The sequence below is a fragment of the Vicugna pacos genome, chromosome 24 (assembly GCF_048564905.1).
Source record: "Vicugna pacos chromosome 24, VicPac4, whole genome shotgun sequence".
Lineage (NCBI taxonomy): Eukaryota > Metazoa > Chordata > Mammalia > Artiodactyla > Camelidae > Vicugna > Vicugna pacos.
The window spans coordinates 8,779,835-8,789,154 of NC_133010.1; positions in this window are offsets into that span (position 1 = coordinate 8,779,835).

Genomic DNA, 9,320 nt, shown 5'->3' on the forward strand with positions numbered 1-9,320 from the left:
GAGTCGTCATAAATTATTTAACACAGCTGGTCTAGAATAAAAGCTAACCTTGTTATAATTTTAAAGAAACAACCACAACAACAAAAGCATAAAATGAGGCAACAAAAAGTCACTAGGGAAAAAAAATAAAAAGACATTTGTCTGAGCTTAATGTTTGAAAACGCCGGTGAAAACACAATGGATTGGCATCGCTTGTCCTCTTAGGATTTAGTGGGCTCCTCATTTTCAGTTGGGACTCATCAGTTGGCCACGATACCTAACAATCAAGTCTGCAAAGCTAGGGTAGGTGTTTATATGATTTTTGTTACTGTCCAGGCAGGAAGTGGCCGTCACATGTCTCTCTATTAATAATCATGCAGCTATCCCTCGCAATGCAAAGTCCCTTCTGGAGGAATTGTTGCAAAAGTCTAGCTTCCCCTTGGTTCCAAAAGAACACGCCTCCACTAAGAAATATTTTATTCATTTTGGGGAATATGAGCACAAGATAGTTTTTAAAAAACACATTAGAATGTACTAGCGGCCACCAAAAAAGTTATCTTTTTGCAAATACTTGTGAATTTGAGCAAGTATTCTTTCCAGCTAGGAAATGTCACTGCAGCTGAATTTTAAATCAAGTGTTCATATTTCTTTGGGGAGTTTCAGATCAGCAAAAGAAATGGAATATTTACAATTTGGTGCATAATTCATTTTCTGTGTGTAACTTCATTTCTTTCTTTCTTTCTTTTTTTTTTTCCAGGCTGAATTTTAGACAAAAATGGAGATCATAAATTATTAAGAATCATTCCAGAAGCTGAAATAAGTAGATTATTATTAGCATCATTATCATTGTGGCTAATAAAAGAACTTTGCAGGAAAGAAAAAAAATAGGATCTAAGATTGCTGACAAAGGTAGCTTAATGTTTTAGTGCTTGCATGTTTATCAGAATCCAAGTGGGACAGAATTTTCTTGAATCACCACTCTGATCTGCGTCTTTTCCAGCTGCAAAACCCAGGGCGCATTTCAGGGCTGTCAGCCTGCTCTCCTCCTGGCTTGTCTCCTTCAGAGAACTGGCAGGGTGATAACATCTTTTAGCAGGTAGGTGTGAAATCAAGGCAGGTTTTCATAACAACTCCCATTCAGTGGGTATTGGAATCCACCAAGAAGGTCCCGGACCCCCCATAGTGCCTCGGATCTTCCACTTAGGTATGTTGACATGTGAAGCAAAAAAAAAAAAAAAAAAGGATTAAAGAACCCAATAGCTGGCTTTCCCTTAATATTCACATTCATTTTCCTTCCATTCCAAAACTTTTCCTCCACCATTGTATATCCCTACCTGAAATCCAATCATGAGTCATTCATTCCTTCAAGTGAAAGCGTTAACTGTAGAAGAATGTTAACCGTGTACCCCGGGAGCACCCACTGAGCAACTGTCCAATCACCAATGATCTCGTGTGGCTTTCATTTCTCTCTCTGCTGCATCTGCTATAAGGCAGGTCCTCCGGTGAGGGCTGAAGAGGTGAGGCAGACCTTCCCTGAGGGACAAGCTTCTCCACTCCCACCGCCACCCCCCCTTTTCCTATACAGACCCCCATATAAAGCTGCATGGGTGTATCAGTCTTGGATGAAAGATAAAGGCATTGCAACAGAAGGAAATTAAAAGATGTGAGGCAGAGAACTTTAAAACGTCTACTGGCAAAAAGGAAGGAAATGTCCAAGATTTGGAAATGGACAGACGACCTTTCTACTGTATTTCTTTTCAACAGGCAACTGGGCATGGTTTAGCAGGTGCTTCCAGGGTTCTGATGAACGTGTAGGAGTTCAACCTTTGGCTATCTTTCTGTCGGAGGAGCTATTTTACAAGTCTGTAGGGCAAGAATGTGGAATATATACAATTTGTTATTTTTAAGTGATTTTTTTTTTAGCATAGGCTAAAGCCTTGTGGGGCCCATCGGGAACAAGAAATAAGACCCCTGGTGGCTTATATGCATTTAGACTCCTCTCTTAGCTGTACAAAGTCTGGACCAAATTTGTGAGATGACAGTGATATCAAATTTGGAATCAAGTCACCATTTTCTCTTTAATCTCTGGGTTTGGAAAGTAGGCAACTTTATTCTCCCAGTTACATAACAAAAGACCCTGGTAGAAATGCTTTAAAGACCAGGGCATGGAAGACAAGTTGAGAAAGACTGAACTCAGGGAGAAGAGGAGAGAAACGCTAGAGATGAGTCACTGTATTTTGTGACTGTGAGTGCTGTAGATGGTAGGTTAACCCAGTGATGCTCAAAATGCAGGTCCATGGACCACAGCAACAGAACCATCTGGGAGCTTGCTAGAAGCACACATTTTAGGGCTTCACCCCAGGTCTACCCAACCAGAATCTCTAGGGGTGAGGTCTGGAAACCTGGATTTTAGCAAGCACCGCAGCTGGCTGTGACTCTCGCTGAAGCAGAGTTCTGGATGGGGTAGGTCTCCAGACTTACATCCATCCCCCTACCCACCACCTGACCTCGTAAGGTTAAGTGCTTGTCTATGCTACACGCTCAGTCTCCAAGAAGGATTTGCTTTGAATGAGAGCTCTGGTGGTAAAATTGAAAAAAAAAAATTCTTTTTGATCGCCTCACTTTGTAGATGGATTTTGTGATTATAGAGTCTACTTTCTCATCAGATTTGTTTTTGAACCAGTCATGTAGCTTATTCATGCAGGGAAAGGAGGTGCTGTGGTGGAAAACCGAAAGAGTTGGCCAAGAATTGGCCAAGAGGAGGCCTTCATGTTTAGTTCCCATTACACCTTCCTAGTCACTCTTTTTCTCTTTTGAGAGATTATGGTGGTGCAAAGGAAATGTGCATTCTGGGTTTTCTAAAGAGAAAACAAGTAATAATAACCCATTAGTAGGTATTTTTGACAGCTCCAGACTTCAAAAACTTTTCTGTAAATATATGATAACTTTGAAAGTTGAACCCACTTTTCTGCAAACAGACAGGCTGGCATGCATGGGCTGTCACGTGCAGAATCTCCTCTGGTTATGTCTATAGGACCTAAAGGAAAGTGGAGATTTGGGGGTTATTAGGGTCTAATTTGATCTATGTAGATAACCGCTACAGAAAATAAGTCCTTTGGGTGAGTTATTTGTAGTGAATTATCTGGCTTGACCATCTACGCGTAAACATGGATCAAATTAATAGGATAACTGTCAAACTTGCTCTTCACCTTGTGGTGCATGGCCCTGCTCTCAGGGCATAATTGGTACTCTGGGAGAGTCTGGCTCAAATCTGAGTAAACAGTAACAATAACTAATGGAGACTCTGCTGAGTCTGGTAGAAAATGCAACTTGTTATGGCTGTACTCAGACACTGAGTGTTCAGAGCCAGGGATTCAGAATTGTTGAGGCTAGTCTGTATTCAGTGATTTACTCAGAAAAAAGTTGACTAATTTTACTTCTCTTTCTCAAAATCAAGCATGGAAATGCCAACGTTCATTTGGATTTATAGAGGGAAGGGATAATAAAAAACAGTTTTAAAATGCATTAGCAAAAAAAAAAATGGACACTACAGAGAGGTCAGTTCCAACACAATTTTAAATAACATTCATTAAAAATGTATTTTTATTAGATAATTGCCCTTCTGAAGCTTGACTGACAAAAATAGGTTTATGAAAAGAATAATATACGAATACAATCATGATGTCCTCAAAAATGGCATTTATCAGAATTCAGATCTCATTATGTATTCTCAGCAAAACACAAAAATGACGGAGACTGTGTAAATAATAAGGCAAAAGCAAGATTTTCCATTATAGGAAATTTAGAATATTCAGTGTTTCCAAGGCAACTGCCTGTGTATTACCCTGCAAGTAAGCGTGAAGAAGAGTTTGTATCTTTATCTGAGAGATCTTATTTGATAGATATGATAGTACTAATATTTACATATGCTCACCTCCGTCTCCATGTAGTAATGCGAGTTCACACCCGGCGGCTGCTCTAGGTGGAGCTGTCATGAGAGGCGGCAGTGATGGGGGAGGAAGCGTCATTGGGTGCTCAGGAAATCAGGCCACCAATCCACCGGTCACGTGAAACACATTTTTTAGACACCTTCAATTGACTGCCATACTGGGCGACTAGCCGTAGGAAGGTACAAGGAATAAAAAGAAATATCCCTTGGGGTCAAGGGACAAAATGAGTCAGCAGGGATCTGGGCATATGAAGTGGGAACATTAGCTAAGACCAGGAGGTCACACTTGCCAAGTGTTCAAGGAGTGCTGTGGGCTGGCCAGTGGTGCCCAGTACGGCCCTGGGGTCAGCAGCATGGACGTCATCCAGGAACTTGGTAAAGCACGGATTCCCAGGACCCATCCCAGACATTAAATCTTAAACTCTGGGGATGGGTCTGAGTATTTCATCTCTTAATAGGCTCTTCAGGTCCAGCTTATAAATCATGGAAGGATTGAAATAAGAGGGGCATCACCATGTGCATAAGGTTACGGAAGAGAAGGGTATATTTGACCTGAAGTTGGAAAGATGATAATTAGCATTTGGGAGCCTAGAAAGAAAGAGAAATTATTCCAGGCAGAGATGGAAGTGAAAAGCAACACCATGTATTCATATTCCTGCTGGAGAAATCATCTGTTACGTGTTATGGACCACAGCCAAGGGCAGAGACCTACTTTTAATCATCTCTTCATACCAGCGCTCCACACATAGGAAGTGCTCAGAAAACACAGACGGAGAAGGTGAAGGTGGATCAGAAAGAGGAGAGACAAGGAAGAAGAGGAAATTGATGTTTGTAGGCTCTGGGATAGGGTGAAAAACACATTGGATTTAGAGCCAAAGATAATATATTTAAACAATATGTTTGAGTCTTACCGTATTACCTATAGTATATCTTTATTCTAAGTTTTCTGTTCCTCATGTGCACAGTGGCAAAGACAAATTCCACCTCAATGATGGCGCAAAATCGACTATCTTATGTCATTGATCTGGCACTGTCTAGTCTTTAATGTTGCTTGATAAATATCTATTAATATTGAAGTAATAATTTTTCTGTGAATGGTCAACAGCATGGTGTCACCTGTATTCTCTTCCTTTACCCCTTTGTTCCTATAGGTTTGCAATCATTCCTCTTCCTTTTATAATCTTTCTCATGCTTGTCATTTATTCCCATTTTAATAGATTCCTATGCAATCAGTTTTCCCCACCCTCTTCTTACATAAATTGCATAATCAAGTGTCAATGAAAAGGGCTATTTTTTGCATGGATGATCTTATTTAAAAATCACAACACTTTAGGGAATCTTCTTTATTTTTTATTTTGTGGCCAGAATCCAGGATTTTAGAAAGATGCAAACAAGACTTCCAGCGACACTTGGTTATTAAGTGCTGGATGAAGTTTGAGTCCAGGCTGCGCAAGCTTCACAGCAAAGACATGACCACGACATCAGGCTGCTTCTTCAGTCCATTTTCCCATTGTGCTCAACTCTCCAGTAAGAGGAAAACAAACGGTCGTCAAAAATGGCATCAAAGTATTTAAACCATCTACAACTGTATCCCATTTAAATTCAGGAATGCCGTTTGGTTTCTATGGCTTTGCACCTCTGGTGTTTCTGTGAGAACCTGGTAACTCTTTAAATGGATGGCTTACAATGTATCTAGGTGTCTGTGTGTCATCTTCATGCAGAAAACAGGGGAGTGTTACATGAATGTACTTGAGAGCCCAGGTAGCAGTTTCTGGGTTACTTTTTCTTAGCACAAGATTTTCTTATTTGTTTGTTTAATCAAGAGAGCTATCAAAATATAATCACACTTACATATGTTGTTTATGTAATATACACACACATACATAGATACATACAAAGAAATTAGTAATATATTTTAAATAAGATACCCATTTGCAATGAATGCACCTTAAAGACGAAACATTTTATGCTTCAGTGGTAAGTTTCAGTATTCTGAAAAACGCTCTTATTTGTACCCCTTCCTTCCCAAACAATGCTCAGTAAATAACAAGTGGGGCACATTCCTTTTCTTGTGGGGCTATTGCCTCTATTATGGGTACAATCGCTTCATTTTGCAACTTCCCTTTGCCTGTGTAGGGCATTGCCCGGGCTGGTAATTGTGTGGCCTATTGTTTGCAGCACATGGATAATTATTATGCTGTGAACATCAATTTGTCGCATTGTGCCGAATGGTGCTACTTCCCGAGGGACGTGGTGATGGCTGTGATTCTCCTCAGCAGGGGGTGGGATGTTGCTCAGGGCTACAGCTCTGCCCAGTAATTCCCTCTTTGCAAGTAAGACTATACATAGTACATCCTAGAAGTCCTTCATTATAGCATTTGTTTTCTGCTTGTTAACATCATTTCACGCTGGATGGGCACTAGTGTAATTTTCCATTTTGTTTCATCAAATTAAGGGAAGAAAAGGGGACCGTCTTGCAAGTCTTTTATTTTATAGACAGTTGGTCATTTCATTAACACTTTTCATATTCTTGTTTGTCATGATGACTGACGAGAGTAAGAAAGATTTTCTCCCCATTAACTTAGGAGAGAACGGCTCTTTTATTTATTTATTTATTTGGGGGCTGAGACGCATTGATCGACCAAAGAGGACATTTATTAAAATGTAACCAGCATCTTGGCACTTGCAAGTGGCACACACTTTAACCGATTAAATAGTCATGAAGAGAGAAATCAATACGTCTTGGATTCCTCTGCTCTGGTCTCTGCCAGCAAAGTGGCCTCGCAGATTAAGAAAGAAATAAACAAATGTGTTTACGCTGAGTGTTTAAAGCACTTTGCACTTTAATCAGGAAGGAAAAGGGCATTACTAATATCGGTTGGGTGGGTGGTTTGGATGTGGTTACTTTTGTGCAAACCTGGTAATAAATAAGACATTCACTGCTGAAGTTCCCAACCACAACAGGGATGCAGCACATCTGTGGGAACAAGGCAATTGCGGCTGGTCGTCCCCTGAAAGGCAAGGGGAAGGCTACTGGAAGTTCAGGGGCGTAAGAGCTTATCAAGTTCTTGCATTGTTTTTTTTTTTTTTTCTTCCTAGTGAGAACAGCCAAGGTGTTCCAAATCTTCCAGCCCCAGGTTGGGTAGTTGGCTGACCTGAAAGAGATGCAATTTCCTTAGGCACAAAAGAAACATGAGTGATGTTAATGGCTTCAGTTGTCAGTCGTAGATGATTTCCCACCAAATTCTGGATATTTAGCACAAGCTTATTTAAGTATTTTCCAACATGTTTGGGTATTTTTCAGTGATGGGGAGCCCATTAGTGTTGAACAAAGTGGCTCATTTTTTGGGGGAAGTAGGTAATTAGTCTTTGTCTGTCTGTCTGTCTGACTATCTATCTATCTATCTATCTTCTGTTTATTTACTTAAATGGAGGTACTGAGGATTGAACCCAGGACCTCCTGCACGCTAGGCATGTGCTCTACCATGGAGCTATACCCTCCCCCTGTCAATGTGACTCATTTTAATTTTTGACCTCGTAGATTGTTTGAAGCTTTGTGACCACTTTAAGTCATCTCTCTTAAGCCTGTTGAGAAGCCACTAAACTTTTACACTTATTCTTGCCGAATTTCATCTTCCTAGTTTTCATTTATCATTCTAGCCGAATGTAATGGTCGATATCCCTGCAGAGTTGTGTCACTTGAGCATCGGAAGAGCACTGCCAGACCTCAACAGAATGACAGAACACCAAGAATAGCTTCGCAAAACCCAGTGCAGAAGTTCACTCACGATTCGCTTTTGCTCAAAGCTTTTTTGACATTATTATATACTTTCATCTTCCTTGATATATAAATGCTTTTCTCCAAGGTAAGACCATGCTTTCTAGCTTTTTTTTTAAAGAATAAATACTTTAGAATCGAAATTCATATACACAAATATATAGAACACTGAAGTATAGTCAGTTTACAATGCTGTGTCAATTTCTGGTCTACAGCATAAAGATTCAGTCATACATGTACATACATATATTCATTTTCATATTCTTTTTCATTATAGGTTATTTCAAGATACTGAATAAAGTTCCCTATTCTATACAGCAGAAACATGTTGTTTATCTATTTAATATATAGTAGTTACTGTTTGCAAATCTCGAACTCCCAATTTATCCCTTCCTACCCTCTTCCCCTACTGGTAACCATAAGTTTGTTTTCTATGTCAGTAATCTGTTTCTGTTTTGTGAATAAGTTCATCATTTTTTTGAGATTCCATATATGAGTGATATCATATAGTATTTTTCTTTCTCTTTCTGGCTTATTTCACTTAGTATGATGATCCCCAGGTCCGTCCATGTTGCTGCAAATGGTACAGTTTTATTATTTTTTATGGCTGAGTAGTATTCCACTGCATACATATACCACAGCTTTATCCAGTCATCTGTCGATGGACATTTAGGCTGCTCCCATGTCTTGGCTATTGTAAATAGTGCTGCTGTGAACATTGGGGTGCATGTGTCTTTTCAAATGAGAGTTCCCTTAGGATATATGTCCAGGAGTGGGATTGCTGGATATTTATATTATTCTTAATCTGAGAAGAGTCTCAAGATATTTTGTTGCAGTGGGAGAATATTAGAAATATGCATTTTTTTAAAAAATCACATCCTCAGGAAAATAGGGTGCAAATGTAGCCTTTCACTGCACATGAATAGTCAATATTCCATGTGCCTACAAAAGTGACTGCTCTCCTGCTCAGGGAGGGATGGGTCTGTTGCAGGCAGGAGTAAATTACATTTACTAGCATAGATGGAATGGACATGATATATATGTATGTTTGGTCTCTTTTATCTAACCTTTTAGAAAACAATAGTAATTGTGATTCTAATGTATTTAGTGATAAGATAGTTTCCAAGTATTGTTTCTTGATCTTGGCTTACAGGGGTACTGAAGTCCAGTGTTACATCTTAGTGGCAATGATTGATTTTTTTTCCTGCCAATTATGTCTCCAAAAGGAACTTCCAGGCCAGAGGTGTCCACAGAGTACCTTCCCCGTAGACATGCTCTACACAACTTCCCTTTCCACAGTGTCCTTCCTGGCCGTGCTGTCACCTGTGACAGCCTCTGTCCTCTCTCTCTTCCATCACATAAATACCCTCCACTGCACATTTCCACTTGCTTTTTCTCCTGCTACAGTAATTCTATTCTGGTTTCATGCTTTTAAGTCTTGGTTCTCCACCTTGTTCATAAGCTCTTTTTTTGGGCAAGGATAATAAATGTTGATTATATTTTACCTTTCGATGCACTTAGTACACTTCTGGGCATATATACATTCTGGTGTATGTTTGTGTATTTGGAGCCAACTTAAACATAACTGTTGGCTCTTGTTCCAACATGTTTATG